This window comes from Maniola jurtina, chromosome 14 (assembly GCF_905333055.1).
Source record: "Maniola jurtina chromosome 14, ilManJurt1.1, whole genome shotgun sequence".
Taxonomy (NCBI): domain Eukaryota; kingdom Metazoa; phylum Arthropoda; class Insecta; order Lepidoptera; family Nymphalidae; genus Maniola; species Maniola jurtina.
Window position 1 is genome coordinate 13,725,532 of NC_060042.1, and position 21,217 is coordinate 13,746,748.

General features: G+C 38.3%; 1 protein-coding gene across 2 annotated transcripts in view; it reads right to left on the reverse strand.

The window, feature by feature from the left end:
* The window catches only part of LOC123871691 (protein winged eye), a 106,223-nt gene that overhangs the window by 82,718 nt on the left and 2,288 nt on the right, over positions 1-21,217 (reverse strand). The window lies entirely within an intron of this gene.

Sequence of the window (21,217 nt, forward strand, 5' to 3'; positions counted from 1 at the left end):
AACTTCCCCGTAAAAAAAATAACACCACACATTACCATTAGGTACCAGTTACCCCGGCGCCTCTAATACTTGAGCATTAAAGGTAAAGGACCTCAAGCAGAAGAAGCACAGGCGGACAGTGCGGGATGTGTCCCCCCCCCTGCCCTCCCGCCTTATATCGCAATCGCCATGTCGACCTGTTGCGAACTTCAAATATTTTTGTAAATTTTTGTATACGAGTAACTCAAAATCGGCATCACGCCGCTTCCCAGATACCATGTCTATTACCTTATTAGTTTCGTGGTCTGCAGTAGGTACATAGTAAAATTTAACTTATAAAATAAAAACAAACCACACGAATATGCAAGTTAACTAGGCAGTACATACATATACCTTGCGTGTTTTAATTAACATACGAATGAGCATTAAAAATAACATTAAAGTGAGTAATGTCGCGATCGCTCAGTGTGGGTAATGCGACTTGGCGCTTACACCTGCCGCTTTCACTCCTAACGTATAAAAAATTACAAATTATTAGGTTGGTACCACTACCCATGTAATAAATGCGAAAGTGTGTTTGTTTGTTGGTTTATTGGTTTGTCTTTTAATCAGGTCGCAACGAAGCAACGGATCGACGTGATTTTTTTTGCATGGGTAGGTATAATTAAAACTTTTTCGGCGAGTGTTGAAATTCTAGTCTAGCTAGCGTCGCGGCTACCTGCGTCATCGATGTATATGAATTAGCCTTTCCCATACAATTCCGTCCGCAAAAATACGCTTGAATCTTACGTCATCGTCATTGACAAAGTCAAGAGACTTATGCAATTTCTCTTGACTTTTTGAGCGCGTTTTTTATCTTCGAAGGACCCATCCATATACATCGATGCCCTGCGTGTGCTACTCTATGCTAAAACAAGTGTAAATTAAAAATTTATAACACCCCCAAGTGAAGGTTACAGTGCCTAACTAGAAAAGACCTGATAACTTTCAAACGGCTGAACCGATTTTCTTGGACTATTTGGATCGTAGGCGCGGCCTTCAAACAAGTCGCATGTAGCCGACATGCGACTTGTTTGATGGTGTCTCTCCACCTTATGGGGATCTTCACAGAAATCCAAATAGGGATCTTCCAATGCTGCGAGGTCACCATTCCAGCACCTTGGGACCGCAACGTAGAAGATACATAGATGAAGTTATTTAGTGTAAGTAAACACAGAAACCCACCGCAAGTAACTATACTTGAATACCTACGTAACTTTGGCACGGGGAGTGAAACTTGAAACTTGCTGCAACTTAGTTGTTCGGTAAAACCTTGCGAAGTAGCACTTTGTATCTCTCCGCCGCTGAAAGTTACTACTTTTATCGCCAACTTCCACACTAAGCTGAATAGGTATAGGTACTTATTTACCTACAGTGGTTACTATGTAATTATCACACAAATCATAATAATTAAAACAGCGCCGCTGCGCATGAAAATTCCGCTATGTGGAAAATCATAAGTTTTTACAAGACTCTTTTAGGGCCGATTTTTCAATCGTCAAATAACTTTTATCTAAGGAACAAAGTCTTATTGTCAGATTTCCTATACAAAAGTTATTTGACGATTTAAAAATCGGCCCTTGAACTTAACTATTTGTAAAAATATGCTTTACTTTTAGATCATAATCACATAGCTAAAAAGCTTATCTCTTGAACCAGCACACGTGTTAAAGAACGGGTTTCTACATGTACACACGATCCAAACTTCATAGTCGTTGATCCTTCCTCGCTGTGTTGGGAAAAATATACGCACAGAAGCCTTCAGCTTTTATAAAACAACGAAGGTCTGGCACGCGCTGGCTCTTAATCCGTAAGCCTATCTTTCTAATCTAGCGCCTTCTATCCTAGACTACCTCAACGCACTGCAATAACCATCGGGTGAAAACGCAGCCAAGTCACGCCGAGCTAAAACCTGTCTAGTACCTACACGATCTAATCTTCAGCTACCCATTCCTCGTTTATTTTTAAGACCTAGGCACATTCTTATGCGGAAAGAGTTTGATTGCGCCTGCATGCCGAGTAACGTGGTACTTGGTAGCTCTATTATCAGTAATCACTGTCCAGCAATCTTACAGTTCAGAAAAGGTTTATTTTCCATTCGTTTACAATTGGGATGACGACTGTCTCAAATAAATTATTTCTTAGGAACTATTAAACAGAGGGTCTTCCAAAAATCGTAAACTGCTCCACAGCTGTTGTACGTCATATTATTAAGCTAACGTTTATGACGTCACTTCTGTGAATTTCATACAAGTTCTCATATTATGCAAGCATTTTGACGTTTGATAAAAAGTCGCTGATTTGACAAAATAGTCACCATCCCTAATAATAAGATGCAAGATTGCGATCTCACCTAAAGAGACGATGTACGAATAGAATGTAGTGGCTGGTTGCTCTTTTCAAAGATTTAGCCACACCATTGGCTTCACGCAGGAAGGTTATCATATTATAGCCAATCATAGATAAGATAAGAGCAAAAAGACACACTTGAGGTTCTGAACTGTGTGATATTTATACTGTGTGTGTATTATCATGAGTCACGCGTAAATGTGTCCACGACTTGTTTGGTCGGAAGTCACTAGTATTAATGGACTTTTTGCGTTAGAGCTCATTTTTATCGCAAAGATTACATTTTGTGCACACGTTCAAACTATTGACGAAACATGCTACTTTTTAGCCGACTATGGCAAAGCCAAAAACAAGGGTTATGAGTTTAGCAATCTATGCATGTATGCAGGTTTGTATTTATGTGTGTTCCACCGCAGCGCCTAAGCTACTGAATTGATTTCGATGAATGAGGTGTCAATCGATTCGTTATTATGGTATGGGGTGACATAGGTTACATTTTATACGAAAAAATCAACCTGAAGGATGTTACATCAAAAAAGTGGGGTCTCCAAAAATTTCCAAATTTCCTCCTCTCCCTCCAACTAATAGAACCACAGCGCTCCCCATTGCGCCAGGGAGATCATCATGACCAAATGAGAGTGAGGGATTATACAGTGCACCTGCGTTTGCGCACACAATTCTCCAGCGGAGTTGGCTATCCATCAACCACTGCGCAACAGTCCGTCGACCCGGCGACCGACAGTGTGGCAATGTGTAAGCTTCACCACTATCAGGTCAGCCGACCGTGCGCCGGCGGCTATTGTATGCTAATATGGCATTGATTAATCGGAGATGTAGAAGGTACAACATTAACGTCTCAGGTTTATGGCGCTTTAAGTTTCTACGACGTTTTTTCACTAACCTTTGAGATTAGTAGTTACTATTTAGCATTTTCCTGTGGCGATGCTTTTATGATGTTTTTTTTAGATTGTGGGACTATTGAGCTGATGCTAGCGACTTTTTATCCTGGAAAATCAAAGAGTTACCATGAAATTTCGAAAAACTAAATCCACGCGAACGAAGTCGCGGGCATCAGCTAGTGCCTGATAAAAAGTAACGATGAGATCTAGGTTGGGGCGTGATTGCCGAGAATATGGGTATTCAGTATTCACCCTTGCCTTGAAAATATTTCAAGTTATAGTAGGTTTTTAACCCCCGACCCAAAAAGAGGGGTGTTATAAGTTTGACGTGTGTATCTGTGTATCTGTGTGTCTGTGTATCTGTGTATCTGTGTATCTGTCTGTGGCATCGTAGCGCCTAAACGAATGAACCGATTTTAATTTAGTTTTTTTTGTTTGAAAGGTGGCTTGATCGAGAGTGTTCTTAGCTATAATCCAAAAAAATTGGTTCAGCCGTTTAAGAGTTATCAGCTCTTTTCTAGTTTTCTTGTAGAAAAGAAGGTTACATAACCGTTAGGTTCATAATATTATGCCAATTGACAAAATATGTCAAGCTGTCAAGATGGACGTTGCCTAGATATACATAATATTTATTTGAAAATGATTTGTCGGGGGTGTTGAAAATTTTTAATTTACACTTGTTTAATATTTGTTTGTTACCAGACAAACCAATTTGCTTGGCGCCGAAATTTATTCAAGGAGCCGTTTAAGTAAATAATGATTTATTCAGCTTCTACACAGAGACAGAAACAAATAAATATCCAAAAGACTACAAAAACTAAACTCGCAAAAAATACGTGATGCACCTACCTATTTAGTTTTTGATTGCAACAGTATTTTAAATTCTGTGTATTATTTATAAAAAAGCCTACTTCAACCTGTGGCATATATTACTTTTATTGTAGATATGTATTTCGAAGTTAGCAGTTGAAAGACAAACGCCAGATATAACACTATGTTACATATTTTTCATACTTTCACGGCGCCAATTTTGAAATTATAACTATGTGTTGATAGAGCGGCGCAGCGATAGAATACACAGACAATAGAAATACACAATGTGAAAATTTCAACTCTCTGCCTATTACGGTTTATGAAGCCTGCTGAAAGACAGTCAGATGGACAAACAGACGGACGGACAGACGGACGAACAGCGGAGGCTTAGTAATAGGGTCCCATTGGCACCCTTCCGAACCGTTGGAAACCTAAAAGTAATTTAGAGGGTTGTGAATCGTAGGCACAAATTGATGAATGGTGCAATGTCTATTGTTATATCGTGTTCTATGTTAGCGACTAGAGCATAGATATGCCCCTGCGATAGGCACGTCGCGTCGGGTCACAGTCGTTTCGCCAAAGCGTAACTGTGACGTCACCGTCGCATGCGCAACATCATAATGCTTTTCTGTGTTGTACAATTTACAAGCCACTCCGTTTATGTCAGGGGCTCTTAGTTTGAAATCTATAGAGCGCACTTTGACTTTGCTTAGACTTAAGCGGTGGTATAACGTTGTCTCGTTTTAACAGTGTCTCCTTAAAGAGGAGTTTCTTTGTAGAGCGCTCCCAACAAACGTATACCTTAGTTTTCTTAAAAGGTAAGTAAGTAGCTTCTCGCTGAAGTACGTCATAGGCCCATAGGACCTTGTTACCACGAATTGTGGAATCAAGATCCGAGTGAAATGCGTGCTTCTCTGAAATACTGGCATGTGACGTCACAATGATTTGGCGTGCTTTTTAGTTTAATTGATAATTTAAAATGATTATCACACAACAAAGGACGTGAATTTTATGTATTTTAGAAGACCCTCTATTAAATAATCACTGAGAAATTTTTGACATAGGCAAAGACTTACTAAAAATCGATAAGACGTAGGTAGTATAGTTTCCGTAATAAACGCTCAGGTTTGACTTCACCCGCCGGTAGATGTTAATAATTATTAAACCAGATTTACTGTAGTAATAAACAATGAAACTTTACGAGTAGAGTGCTAATTAGAACCGATGTGTAAGAACCAAAAGTTAATTTTAACTTGGACGTTAACGTCACAGTTACGAGTAAGATAATATTATGCTCTTAATTAATATAAAAGCGATATAGGGTCTAGTGAAACCAAGCCAAGATAGACTAGAACTAGAGTTCTAGTATTTTAATTTGCAACTAGATTAAACTTCTAAAAGGAATTCAGGTTTTTTAAGAAGAGTATATTCGTTGTTCGTGGTAATACTCTTCCGAGATCTGTGTTTCCTAGCAATAACAATCCGAGTATCTTTAAACCAAAAGTGAATAAGCATCTTCTAGGTAAGCGCGTGCCATAGAATGATTGTGGTCAAGCGCTTGCCTATAATGAATAAAAAAAAGTAAAAAAAGTTATTTGCTCCAAACAAATGTAGTTTGACTGTCACTTGAATAATATTTACCAGTCATAATCAATATGGTCTTGGCATCCTTCATCCAAGGGTCTTGGACTGTTGTTGGAAATAAATGACGAGATGTTCTGTATAGCGGTAGTTTATGGGGCTAGAATTTATTATTAAAGAGAAAATTTTAAAAAATAGATTTTTCGTAATTTTTAACATTTTCTTTCATTCACAAGCTAGCCCTGGACTGCAATCTCACCTGGTGGTAAGTGATTATATAGTCTAGGATGGAAGTTGGCTATCCTGGAAGGGGTATGGCAGTTCTAAATAATTAATTTTACGAACGCCACGCTGCACGCTGTACGGACGGCGATCAATGAATGACGTCACAAGGCATAACGACAATCATTTTTCAATTTTCTAACATAAAAGAGAGTAGGTAATTTCGGCAGGAAAATATTTTAGTACGTTAATAATTAATTATGTTAAAATTTCGAAAAATCTATATTTTTAAAAATTATTTTCTTTCATAATGAATTCTAGCCCCATAAACTACTACTATGTACATAAACATCATTTTATTATAACAGGCCAAGACTCTTGGAGAGCAGATTGGTCAGTGAACAATCTACGTCTGTGTGGATATGCACCTATAATATCAGTATGGATTAGTATGAAAGTACGTATGGATTACGCCGCCTGTACGCTGTCATAATATCAATGTTTGCCTGTTTGTATACAGTCTGCGACGCCACCCTCCCAGACGGAGACCGTCTGTCGCAGCAAGACCCTCGTTTCTACCAATATACCTATTACCTATCTACTTTCGCTAACTAAATTACTTACTACGGATCATCATCAACATCACGATCAACCCATCGCCGCCGGCTCACTACAGAGCACGGGTCTCCCTCTCAGAGTGAGAAAAGTTTTGGTCTTAGTCTACCAGACTACCACGCTGCGCTGGCCAAGTGCGTATTGGCAGATTTCACACACCTTTGAGAACATTATGGCTAACTCTCAGGCATGCAGGTTTCCTCACGATATTTTCCTTAACCGTTAAAGCAAGTGATATTTAATTACTCATTACGCACATAGCTCCTAAAAACCCCTAACCCCTAACCTCGTCTTAAGGAAGCTATCACCGCTTATTACCCAGGAAATAATCACGACAAAAGGAACAAAAGAGATGGAGAGTTGCTTTCCTCCTCATGTGGGACTTGTGAGTATGTGTGTAGCGTCCCGTGCTGAGGTGGCTAAATGATATGCAAAAGGCAGCTGCCAATAAGCGCCGTAAAGCGCTGGAATGGCGGTTTTTACTGCGCCTCGTTTTTACTGTCCGCCGGGACTCTGAAGTTATTCACTGAGGACGGTTGGTTTCGGGCAGGAGCGATAGAGGTATAACAGTCCAGATTCTACTACTTAAGTGTACACTTCTTACGCGCTATTATTACACTATTATTCTGTTCTTTGTTGTTCTAGATCTATAACTAAGCTATACATCGATTTATGCTTGTATTAATTTTAAAAGTTATGGCCCTTGAAAAAAAATAACAGTTGTTTTGCCTTTGGTTTCCACAGTAGGGAACCTGTATAAAAATCTCTATTTTAGGGCATGGGGCAACTTCGTGCGTAAATAAACTATACAAGAAAACCGGTCAAGTGCGAGTCGGGTCTCGCTCTTTTAGGGTTCCGTACATAATAATGAACATCATATTTTGGGTGTATGAAATATTATTTCTTTTCGACAAAGAACGTTGCTAAGTAACTTATCGACAAATGATACGATTGGTTATTATTTTGGACCTTAAATCGCTTCTATCTCACGCCTTGGGTCCCAATCTAAACTTTTCCCCATCAAGTTGCCCGCATTGGCGAGTCAAGCGCGAGTTGCATTATACTCCACATAAAGCCACAACTATAACAATAACCGCTGTTTTCGACCAATTTACTATTTTTTAGGGTTCTGTACCTCAAAAGGAACCATTACCTATAGGATCACTTCGTTGTCTGTCTGTCTGTTAAGAATTGGGAATTAAAACCTACAGGGTGGTAAGACATTGCAACCAGCCTTTCATGATTCTAGGACCTAGAATCATGAAAGGCTGGTTGGTTGGTAGCGTAAATAAATGAAACCGTGAATTTGTGGTAATATCACAAAAAAAAATTGAAGTGTTATTTCTTGTACGATGGTGCGGAACCCTTCGTGTGCGAGTCCGACTCACACTTGACGGTTTTTATCCAAACAAATGCACTATTTTCCTCGCAAATAGTCAAGTGCTTGACTTCTTTATTGATATAACTGTGGATTTCAGCGATTAAGTGGGTATAGCAATTAAGCTACTATGATTATTATGAATTGCACTAAAAAGCGACTATATAAATGCATTACAATTAGGTACCGCTACAGGGTTTGAATTTTATTTACTATAATAGCACTTGAAAACATTCTTTTATTGTTCAACAATAAAACTTGAAAACAACTGTTGGTTTTCAATTTATTTTTCCTAGAAACTGGCTAATAAATTAAAAATGTTTAACTGTAAGTTGTAATGTTAGCCTTTGGTATAGGAATGTTAGTTCTTTTCTCCTCTTTTTAGTTTAATATATTGTTTTCTCTTCATTTTATTTGCCAACTTTTATTTCTTTTAGTTAGTTTTTTTTCCGTTAGTTGATCAAAAGAAAGCATATCAGAAAACTAAGCAAGGGCGAATCAGAACACGCAATGTAAGGATTCCGATGTTGCTAAAACTTTAGCGGTCATTATTTCAAAAAAAAAAATATTCAACAGGAAATCACTTTTATCACTTGAAAGGTTCCTTGTTTTAATGAAGATCCTTAGTAGAAAAGTATGAGGAATGTACTGACTGTACCTAATTCAAAAATTACTTCCGAGTTCCAATTCTTTTTTAATTTGAATAGTTTTTTTTGTGAGTAGGTCAGACATGCACAACACATCCACGCAGTGTAGAAGAGACGCAGTGTCTTTTTCGATAATAACTTAAACTCGGCTTTATTCACTTTACAAATACGGTTGAAATTCGTAAAATGCAAACGTTGTGCCTCGGCTCCACCCACTCCACTCTGTAGCTGTACTTAGCGCCTTAGTTTCGTAAGTAAGTAAATATAGTAACGACAAACAACTATTTATTTGTTTTCCTTATCCTATGACTGGGAAAATAATATAGAAGGAAATTTTTATCGCAACAAAACATGCCATATAATCGCTTATGATACAGTTCCACTGTTGGAATTCGGCAAATGACTCGAGTTCATCAGGCATACGGCAGTCCGGCAGGCATTCGGCATATCAACTCACAACTGGCCACACTTTGCGGGAATCGACGAACGTTTTGTGTTTAACGATTTTTTCAGAATATTAAGCTTGGCATATCAGTCGGTCAGCAGACGCGACATTCTATGACAGCGAATAATAGTCCCCTCTGTACTGTGTTCAATATAATATATCCCGGAAAACCTCCCTGGCGTAATGGTAAGCGTGCGTCTCAATAGTGAGAGATCCCGGGTTCGATTCCCGGCAGGGTTTGGAATTTTATAATTTCTAAATTTCTGGTCTGGTCTGGTGGGAGGCTTCGGCCGTGGCTAGCGAACACCCTAGCGACAAAGCCGTGCTGCCAAGCGACTTAGCGTTCCGGTACGATGTCGTGTAGAAACCAAACGAGTATGGGTTTCATGAAAAACTGCCTTACCCCTTCCAGGTTAGCCCGCTTCCATCTTAGACTGCATCACTTACCACCGTGTGAGACTGCAGTCAAGGGCTAACTTGTGTCTGAACAAATAAAAAAAAAAAAGAAATCCCGCGGGATTTTTAAAAACCTATCTAGGTATTCGCGCGAATTATTCATAGCGTGAATGTTTGGAACGATACCATTGCCGCCGGCCACACAATTCACGATATCGCGAATCATTTACCGAATACCTAGGTATAATGTAGCCGCACCACTAAGTTTTTTTTTTAAATTATTTTTATTTAGGAACTTTTATATCGAAATATAATCTAACTATATACATGAAATAAAAACACGAAGGTCGCAGGTATCAAAATATAATTTGTTCCAATATTTTGAACTTGACGAGTCATTCAAACTAATATGTCCATGGTCCTTAGTTGACATAGTCATGGATTACCACGGGAATACCGCTCTTATTCGCTAAACTTAAGGGATAGATTGGTGTGCAGAGCTGAGATAGGTGGAAACACTAGTAAACCCTGTTTCCTGCGAGATAACACCTTGATGGATCGCTTCCTACGGATAAGGGATGACGGTTCGATCCCACGTAACCAGATTGTGAGATCTATTGCTCTCAATAATTTATATGAGGCTGGGGGTCTTGTAAAGTGGGAATTTATTGTTAGTCACTTCGGTGTAAAGGTTGGTCGGTCAAAGTTATGGTTTGTTAATGACATTAAAACTAGAGATAAAATCTGTATTTTTAACGAACCAAATGATATTGCGTATTCTACGAAGAGCACTTGTTTCATGGCCTGGATCACATAGTAGGTATCTAATTTAATAAAACGGACGAGTTTTTTATTCCGTAGAAAAACAAGGAACCCTTGGGCTCTTTGTGCACTGCATCCGATCAAAATAATTAATATGTTATGTAATTTACCTGAAAAGGGTTCTTCATAAAAATATTATCCTACTTTTGAATGATAAGTATATAGGTATTTACTCTAACGTCTAGTATGTTTAAGTTGAATGATAATTTCATATTATTGTAAAACTAGAGGAGCAATAAAAGGCTTTTTTTATTTTATTTTTATGTAGTTTACTTTGGAAATTGAAATTCGAATCTAGTACACAACCCCTTATCAAATACCTAGTAGGTAGGTACCTACTACGGCTACTCGGAGAATTCTTTGATTCGCATTGAATGTAATGGGTATAGAGCCTCAATTTTATCCAGTCAATCTATCCGTCTGTCATTCATTCTAAAAATGGCTGGCTATCTGTCAACTATTTTAAAAATAAACTACAAGAGCCGTAAAATTGAAATTCAGCACTGTAATAGAAATCTGCTGTCACTACACTGAGGCAGACTTATAGAGAGAGAGCCAGCGCGTGCCAGACCTTCGTTATTTTAGACTCTGCAAATTGTCCTCAACACAGGGAGGAACGGTCAGCGACTATGAAGTTTGGATCATGGTGGCTTTGGGAGATAAGTAACAGGTAAAAAATCTTACATCAAAGTATAAAGTGTAATTTTTTACATTTTCTTCGGAATAGTATTAGAAATCACGTCATGCAATGCCAGATACTTATTTGTGTGTAACCCCATCCCAGATGCAAATTGTCAAAGTTAAAAGAAAGAGACTGCTTGTGCTGCCTTTCAGGATTCTAGGTCAACGGGAAGTATCTACCCTATAGGTTTTCTTCACAGACACGAGTCACGACAGACGGACGGACTGATAGACAGACAGACAACAAAGTGCTGCCTATAAGACGGGTTTTTTCCTTTCGATGTACGGAACACTAAAAATATATTACGATGGTAACTTTTACAAATTCTGAGATGTATAGTATAAACGATTCCAAACTATAAGTTTGCATAGTACACTCTTACCTATGGGGATTTATTCTATGTGTACATAAGGGCCAAGGGGGAATTAGTAACACGGCGTTCGTCATCGAAGGTTAATTAGCGGATCAACAAAGCTGCAAAAGGCAGCCGCGGCGTCCACGATGCATTATTCATAGAGCGCCGTCGTAGAAAAGGTAGGCAGAATTATTATATACCTATTTATCTAATAGGTACATAGATCTGGCACGGCTTGTTTTAAGGTGACAGCTCTCAGATTGAGATTTACAGAGCGCACTTTGACATTGTTAAAACGAGACAATGTTATATCGCTGGCATAAATCTGTCTCGTTTTGATTGAAACTTAAGTCTGAGCAAAGTTAAAATGAGCTCTACTGATCTCAACCATAGTATCTTCTAAGAAGTATCCATGGATTATAAACGCAGAAACTAGGAAGACGCCTTCATTTCATTTCTTTATTCCATCATAACTTCTAAGTAGCTGCCTGAACAGCCGGGCGATTCAGAACACTCGATCCGGTAAGTTATCGTTCCTTATACCTACTTACCTTAACTTACCGAACCGAGTGATGTGAATGGCCCGGTAGATTTAGATGTATGGAGTATGGACTAATAGGGTATCGTAAGGCGCCATCTCAGAAGGCGAGCGAATTACAACGAGTCCGAACTATTATCGTCGGCGATAGTGTCCCTTGTGGAGAATGAAGATAGGTCTATAAGGCTGAGATCTATAGAGCGCACTTCGACTTTGCTTAGCCTTAAGTTTCAGTCAAAACGAGACAGATTTATGCCAGTGGTATAAAGCTGTCTCGTTTCAACGGTGTCTTAAGTCTGAGCAAAGTCAAAATGCACTTCTATAGATCTCAGCTTAGAATCATTACATTATCCCGTTCTCTAGTGACACAGGTTATAAAAAAAAATCAATAGGGCAGCTTTTTTACTTCTTAGTTTTTGGCAGGATAGTAATGTTTTTAATTCTTTTAATTACGACTTGTTGGTCTACAAATAAATAATATCTACTTAGCATTTCTTTACGTATGTAGAGTGTTCGCAAATATAAGATAAGCCCGTCAAACATTTGACACTGCCTGTACCCATATCTAAGCGAAACCGCGAGGGGCGCAATTTTACAAAATTTAATACAACCCGTCGCTACGCTAGGAAGGGAGCTGACATCATCCACTCCCGAGGGGCAACGCGTGCCCAAACAGCTGATTGCCGGCCGAACACCATAAAAAACCTTATAAAACCATATCCAACCCAAACCCAACCTTATCCCAGACTAGTACATTCCATTTTCCGTTAACATTTAATATCCGACCCTTATTTTTAATACTCCAAACAATTTTCAACTCTCCCCATAGGCTTTTAGATTCAAAATCGTTTGCACATAAAAATTACTAAACACGTCATCTACAGCATAAAATTTTTATCACACACAATTTTCAACCTTAACTTTAGACATTTAAGCTAGGTTTTCGAATGGTAATACGAGTTAATGAGATAAAACCGAATGGATTTTGTGCATTTCACTCGGCTGGAGGCCGCGCCGGGCAGATCGTGGCTGCATTCGGTCCGCGGTCGTAAATGAAAATATTTCTACTTTGAGATGGATGGAGTTACCTTGCAGGCTTCTTACGGTAATAGAAAGTACCAAGAAATATGGATAGTTACCACGGAATCCTAAAAATGGAAACCGAAATAGCAACTCACTCAAAGAACCTAGCTATTTGACCCTACACAAGTTTGATCAAGGTTTCTTTGTTTACAACTTTCAAAATAATAATTTATTTTAGGACATAGATAATGGAGGGACAAATCGATATCTGGCTTAGTTTAAAATCTATTACTACAAATAACAGAATATTAGGCGTAATACGTTTGTATGGAGAAGCGCGAAAGAATGACCGGGCCACCTTAATATTCAAATTAGTTTGGAGCGCGTTCCGGATAAGTACTGATGCACTGATGTTTCACCGCACATCATTTTCACGCTCTCAACTCTTCTATGCTTCTTCTGAATTCTGTGATGGCTACCTACTAGATAATTCTACCTATACATTGGGATTTCCATACAAGCTGTAGGTAATTCAGCTTGCCTATATCTTCCCTCTTCGTATGAAATTTTACTCTAAGCTTAATTTTTTTAAGTTATTTTACAGAAAGCTGTATTCAGTAACTAGGTGCCTACTTTAGTACTTACCCACCTTTCCAGTAAATAATTTAAAGCATAAATAGGTTTGGTCGAGACCATAGACTTCGAGACTTCCATATTCAAATTCTTACATAATATTATATCTATATTTATTAATTCATGTATTTTATCTACTAGGCCAATTTGTGCCACTTATTTTTCAAGATATTCAAAAATCAAAACTCTACCACCCGTTCGGAAAACGGATAGGTAGGTAACTACCTACTATTGAGAAGAGTAATTATATTATTGTCGGTAAATCTCTGCAGTCAAAATTCGAGACCTATTAAATTAACCAGCAATACATATTCAGAAATAAAAATCATAGTGAATATGGCATTCAGAAATTGCAGAATTATAGAAATACTTTTGCTTTATTAGTGACTAGCTGATGCCCGCAGCTTCGCCCGCGTGGATTGGTCAGATCCCCTGCAGCATCAGGATTGAGAAGTTGGACTCCAAATTTTTTATGAAACAATGTCGCAAAGTTCCTCTATCGATTAAAACAGAAATGACGCAAATCGGTTCAGAAATCTCGGAGATTTCAGTGTACATAGGTAGAAAAACCCAACTCCCTTTTTGAAAGTCGGTTAAAAAAGTAGCCTATGTTACTCCCTGGTTAATTCTCTACTTGTCTGTGAAAATCCCGTCAAAATCGGTTCAGCCGTTCCCAAGATTAGCCTTTTCAAACAGACAGACAGACAGACAGACAAAAAATTTAAAAACGTGTGATTCAGTTATAGTATCGTTTAAATAACCATATGACCTTAATATGCGGTAGTTATTTCGAAATTACAGACAGACACTCCAATTTTATTTATTAGTATAGATCTCACCATTATTTTACAAACTGAAATTAAAAGTAGATACCTACTTACTTACTTAAATATTAGGTTTAATAAGTGTAAAGCCTAAAACATTCGTCCATACACACTAGCGATGTACGCTGATTGCCTCACCGTGTTTAATTATTTAAATGCATGCACATTCAAATGATTCAGTTCTTCGTTCTCACCATTCACTCAGTAGGTACCGACCTATTGTTTCATTTCGCTAACTCATCCATTGGATTAGGAGTAAGCTCGGCTTGAACTAACGATAAAAGTACAAATTGGTCAACACCAGTCTCGTTGAAAATACTAGGTCCTATGTTTTTTTTAAACTGGACTTATAAAAAAGTGCTATCAGCAGGAATAGCAACTTACGAGATATTTTTGTATAAGTTTTAAATTCTACAAAAATAATAGGTAGGCGAGTAAGTAAGTACAGTCAGCAACAAAACTAGGTTTGCACCCGCCCATAGACGCTTGTACTATGTACTAGCAGGTACAAACCTAACTTTGTTGCTGACTGTACCTACTAGTTGAAATTAAACCTTAGGTATATTTTATGAGATATATTTATTGCCTAGGTCTTAATACAGAAATATCATCTCAAATATGGATAAATATTTCCGTTTGGTATAGCTTTGCGCCTTTTAATACCACTGTAGGTTTTAAATCAGCAAAACCGAAAGAAAACGGTCTAAATAGTAATTTATTCACAACGTCCACGGAAGGGTCATTAGATTGCATGTTTATACCAAATTTATGCGTAACAATGGACATTCCTAGGCGCTAATCGAAAATATTTTCCATACAAGCCGCGGGCGGTCCACGTTTAATAACAACACCAGAATAAGTATAATAATATATTCCAGACAAATCAAGATACACGGCTAGTGAGTCGGCCAAGTTCTAATAAGACTATTTTTCTAATAAGAACGTCCACGCACTGGCATGGCAGTAAGAGATATGATTCCAGTCAAATCAAGATACGCGAAACCCACACTAGACACTAAACTAGTGTAATGTACAAATGAGGTATTTTATTGCATTGAATAATACATATACCTACTATAAATGGCAATAACAAAGTGCGTTTAGGTTTGCAGGAAAAGTTTTTCCGTGTGGTCGTAAGTTAAGGAAGCAAGCCACGGTACTTTTGTTTTTGGTTGTTTATAGCTAAATAGCTTGCATCTTTTCTACATTTCTGAATTTTCTCTTTTACTTTATATACTTAACCTATTTCAGATTCATGATGTGTGAATACACAAATATACCCACCAACCAACATAGTGCAATAAATACTAAACAATGTCAACTTTTACACCATCAAATAACGGTAAGAGCTAAGTTTGGCAATCGGGGTATGAGACGGGGAACGCCCCGCACACTCGTACGTCCTTCACCCGCGCCATCCCCTACCGGGTTAGCGCGCCATCTCGACCTGTCGCGTACTATAGGTACCCGAGTAATTTATCATTGAAAAGCTCTTGAAAAATATAGTTTAGATGAGCCATACAAAAAGATTTGCTATACGACCGACGCATCGCAAAAATATTAGAAAAAAAAACTAAAATTTGCTTATGGTTGAAATTGGTTAAAATATAGACATAATCTTTCTCTGCAACTTAAATGGGCATGCGACTTCATTGCCATTGGAAAAAAAATGATTTATGTAGGTACATACATTAATTAAAGAATTTGTGAATTTGTGGGAACGTGGTGGGAACCTTTGATTAAATTATTCTCACGATTAGCATTTTCGTATCACTATAAAAGATCCGAAACCCGGAATCGATGTATCGGATGAATGGCTCGTCAGACTGGCAATAATTATACCTTATCAACAAATTATTTTCTAAGAAAAATAAACTACCAAAGAAGGAAATGAGCCCGGGACTGTAAATGCTGGCGCCATAGAAATAGATAGATCAGTAACCAGGCGCCCTTCTAGGTCGTTAAAAAAAAAAGATCGTTAAAATCAACCTCAACTGGTTTGGAATGCCTTTCCAACCGAAAAGAACCAGCAAATTATTCTATTAACAGTGTTAAGCCTATTATGATTAACTAGAGGATGCCCGCGGCTTCGCCCGCGTGGATTTCGGTTTCATTAAATCCCGTGGGAACTCTTTGATTTTCCGGGATAAAAAGTAGCCTATGTCCTTCCCCGGTATGTATCCTAAGTCCAAATTATCCAAATTTCATTAAAATATTAAAATCGGTTCAGTGGTTGGGCCGTGAAAACGTAGCAGGCAGACAGACAGACAGAGAGACAGAGATACACTTTCGCATTTATAATATTAGTATGGATTGCGTAAGTGTGTCTGTCTGTCTGTCTGCTAGGTTTTCACGGCCCAACAGTTTAACCGATTTTGATCGGTATAGAGGTAGTTTACATCCCGGAGACGGACATTGGCTACTTTTTATCCCGGAAAAGAGTTCCCACGGGATTGTCGAAAAATCTATTTTCACGCGGACGAAGTTGCGGGCATCATCTAGTAAACAATATTTGGAGTTCAGTCACTAAAAATGATTCACGGAATCCGGCACGCTTGCACTCAATATGCACCCTTCTTGAACCTAGGTACCTACTTGCAGATACAATGCATTGACAAACGTCCATACTTGAATCACTTGGATGAGGTCATCCTTCCAATACTACTAACTACACAGCTGTAGGTATTAGCTATGTATTGAATATTGAACTGTTCAACTAAGACGTAGGTACTAACCGGCGAACTTTGCTAGCCTGCTACGGTACAGTACCTACCTTTTAAATTCAGTTTGAACCAGAACAGGATATTAGTAATTTTATTTCTCTATGTTTAACCAACTTCAAAAAAGGAGAAGATTCTCTATTCGCGTGGACCGATTCGGATTTTTTTTTTGTTTGAAAGGGTATACTTTTCCAGGTTGTCCCATATTTTGGTGAAGATCTGATTATATCTTCGGAGATGGAGAACAGAACTCCTCAATGATAAGAGTAAATTGCTAGCGAGTGCTTAGAAAACAGTAGGTTTTTAATTAGGCATAACATATTTTAATACAGTGGGGCCACTAAAAATTGTGAAATAAAATATTTAAAAATAAGTTAAAAACCGACTTCTATAACCAGCAACACTAAAAGTATAAAATAATTCAGTTTATTACTGAATATAATATTATGTAATACAGGAGTTAATGTAGTTCTATACTAACATATTTTCGAGTCGGTGCCAGGACTCCATCATGATCGTCATCATCATCATAAGGACATATAGACTCCTTTTTAACCGGCTTCGAAAAAAGGATGAAATTCTCAATTCGTCGGTTTTTTTTTTAGATATATCTAAATACGTGTTATAGACAGAGAAACAGTTTTATAGAGCATTGTCTCTGTCGTTGAGACCGACCAATCGTCACATTAAGGTGCATGCAACTGGTCTGCCCACGTAATTCAAATTTAATTTTGTTTTTCGCAATTTGTAAACTAATGCGACAAAGTAGGCTTATGGCACTTTAATTGCGCCAAAAGCAGGACGATCCTCACAGGTTTATATAAAAATCTTTACTTGAAAGGGTCCAGTTTAAGAAATAAGCTATAGTATCGACTAATTTGTGAGTAACATGTCAAACTCATTATTTTGGCTAATTTCTTAAACTGAACACTTTCAAGTAAAGATTTTTATGTAATCCTGTGAAGATGATACTGCCACTGACAGAATTAGAATGCCATAAGCCTACTTTGTTGTATTAATTAACAAATTGCGAAAAACCAAATTAAATTTGAATTTCGCGGGCAGACCCGTCTCATGCACTTTAATAGGTATGAGTGATAGAGACGAGGCTCTACGACGCAGAAATCTCTTTCTAAATTTCGATGTGCAATATTGACTGCCGGCACCTGTAAGCTACTTGCAAGTAAAATTTTGATACCTAAATGCTATAATATTTAGATAGGGTACAGTACAAGATACAATGCATTGACAAAAGGTCGTTCTTCGATGAGGTCACGCTTTCAATACTTTTGTGCGTAGCTATATCTATTGAGACTACAGAGAGATTAACAACTATACAGTTCAGAAACTGACGTAACCGTAACGTAAGATATAGGTAACACCTGTAAGTAGAACTCTGCAAGTTAATAAGGATCTGCGCCATCTATATGTGATTTAGTGAATTAAATTTTTTGTGAACACATTTTATTTTTTTTAATTCAAATCACGGTTTTCGGATTTTTCCTTTACTTGTGCTATAAGATCTACCTACCTGCCAAATTTCATGATTCTAGGTAAACGGGAAGTATCCTATAGGTTTTCTTGACAGACACAACAGATGGACAGACGGACAGACAGCAAAGTGATCCTATAAGGGTTCCGTTTTTTCCTTTTGAGGTACGAAACCCTAAAAACCGGCCAAGTGAGATTTCGAAGGCTAAAGTAGTCCGAACTAGCCTAGCGAGTTAGAAAAAGGTCGCGACGCACCGCGCCCGCACTGATCTGTATAATCGCTAAACTGCGGCACAGACTAGACATTGAACGGAGTCGTACCAGTCGGCGATCGTAGGCGAACTTCTGAATACCTTTTGAATGCAGTTCGTACTTCGTAGTTTTTCTTTTTTGTTTCCTTAGTACGGTTCGCTTGTTTCGACAACGTTGATACATTTCGAATTTAGAAACTATACTGCTGTCCTACATCTAAAAAGACGTTAACTCCGAAATGTAGTTTTTGAGTTATCACCAAAAATGTGGGAATTTTCAAAAATTAATATATTTATATAAACTTATCTATCTATCTAGCTATCTAGGACCAAGATTTATAGTTACATAGTTATTACTTACGAGGTACGTACCTACTCCTACGTAACAAACTTTTTAGAAACATCAATTTCTCTGAATTTCCATTTTTTTTTTTCACGATAACTCTCAAACTATATTTTGCAGTTAACGGATTATTATACTTATATAGAAAGACAGAATAGTGTGAAAGAAATATGGTCCTAGGACATTAATTGTGTAGCGGTTGCCACATTCGCAAGAAGATGTCGCTTCTAAATGCAATCAATCAACAACGCTCGAAACACGAACCCTAGCCTGATAACTCACGACCTACGCCTAGATGGCAGCACGGGTAGCTTAATTGGAATACAAGGAGAAACACGCAACTTCCAATCGCATTGACAGAGCGTTTACCAAATTGCACTATATATAGAAGAGTCAACGTCTAACCGTCGGCCCAGCTGGCGCTACCGAGCACAACACCGCTCGGTTGGGAAATTTCCCTATTGGTACGGTCGAGCACACAGCCACAGCTCCCGTACAATTGTAAGCCGTTCTTACTGTACTGATTTGTATTTCACTAAGTTTTCGTGTGCAGCACTGGTGCAGCACAGCAATGTATAGAGGAACTGGAACCTAAAAGCAAGAATATTTAAGCTCATTTTACTCTAACTTTAGTCTTTTAGCAACTCTAAATCCTTCTACGTTGTCCAAACATGTACTAAGGCTGTTGTAGTTGCCTGTATAGAATTCAAATCCAATAGTAAATACCTTTTTAGTATCTATTCTATAATACAAGGGCCGTGATAATGATTTCGAGATTGCTGATAAGAAAAGATTATTTTATAAAAAGTATTTTAGCATTACGAGTTCCTGGAAAATCGCGTCCAGCTAACTGGCGTAGCTTTGCTTCTGGTTATTTTTAGGGTTCCGTACCCGAAGAGTGCCAATGGGATATCAGCAGGCTGTATCTCATGAACCGTAATAGGTAGAGAGTTAAAATTGTCACAGTATAAGTATTTCTATAGCCGCTATAACAACAAATAACAAAAAAAGTGTTATTTCTTGTAAGATTGCACGGAACCCTTCGTGTGCGAGACCGACTTGCACTTGACCGGTTTTATTTAACGACATTGTACGCCTTTATAATCATCGATAATAATCGATATCTTACTAATATTATAAACGCAAAAGTTTGTATATGTATGGATGGATGTTTGTTACTCTTTCACGCAAAAAATGCTGGGTGGATTTGGCTGAAACCTGGATTAACACAATGGTCTACTTTTTATCCCAGAAAATCAATAAATTCCCACGGGATTTAAAAAACCTATAAAGTCGCGGACCTCAACTAGTTATGAGAATTAAACGCTTAATAGCCTAGTGGTTAATAAGACCCTCCTCGTCGGCCTCCTAGTTGGGGGTGCGGGTTCAATCCCGCGGCCACGCACTACCTACTGACTTTTTAGAATTATATGCGCTCTAAGCAATTAAATATCACTTGTTTTAACGACGAAAGAAAACATCGTGAGGAAAGTTGCATGCCTGAGAGTTTTCCATGTTCTCAAAGGTACGTGAAGACCACAATTTCACGGTTATCGGGTTTTTTCTCTACTTGAGCTATGAGACCTACCAGCTTACTTTTCATAATTCTAGGTGTACGGAACGGAAAGTACTCTATAGGTTTTCTTCACAGATACGACAGACAGACGGACAGAACGACAGACTACAGAGTGATCCTATAGGAGTTCCTTTTTTCCTTTTGAGGTAGGGAACCTAAAAATCTAAAAATGATTGAACATAATGCGCTTTTAGCATCAACGTTTAGTCGTCGCTGATGCTGCCAGCCCCTTTGGACGTAATGAAATACTCGCGCCGCCTCTTGGCTCTGAGCGCGACGACGGAACCATAAACAACGGACACGATCAACTGTTACCGTATTTCAAATTTTATTGCGCGCGAGATTGCATTGACTCATAGCTATAATAGGTTCGGAGACAGGCCTGATCTCTGATGTCCCGGTCACATTAACGGCCAACAACGCGATGTTCAACGGCGTTTCCCGTTAAACGTAAATGCCACGATCAACTTACAACGGTATATCCACAATGTCGTTTGGCGTTAGACGATTTTAACCCCAATTCATTTGGCATTAGATGTTAACCATTCAGTTTGGCCACTCGGCGATCTACGTTTATCGAGAAACGCCGCCCGTTA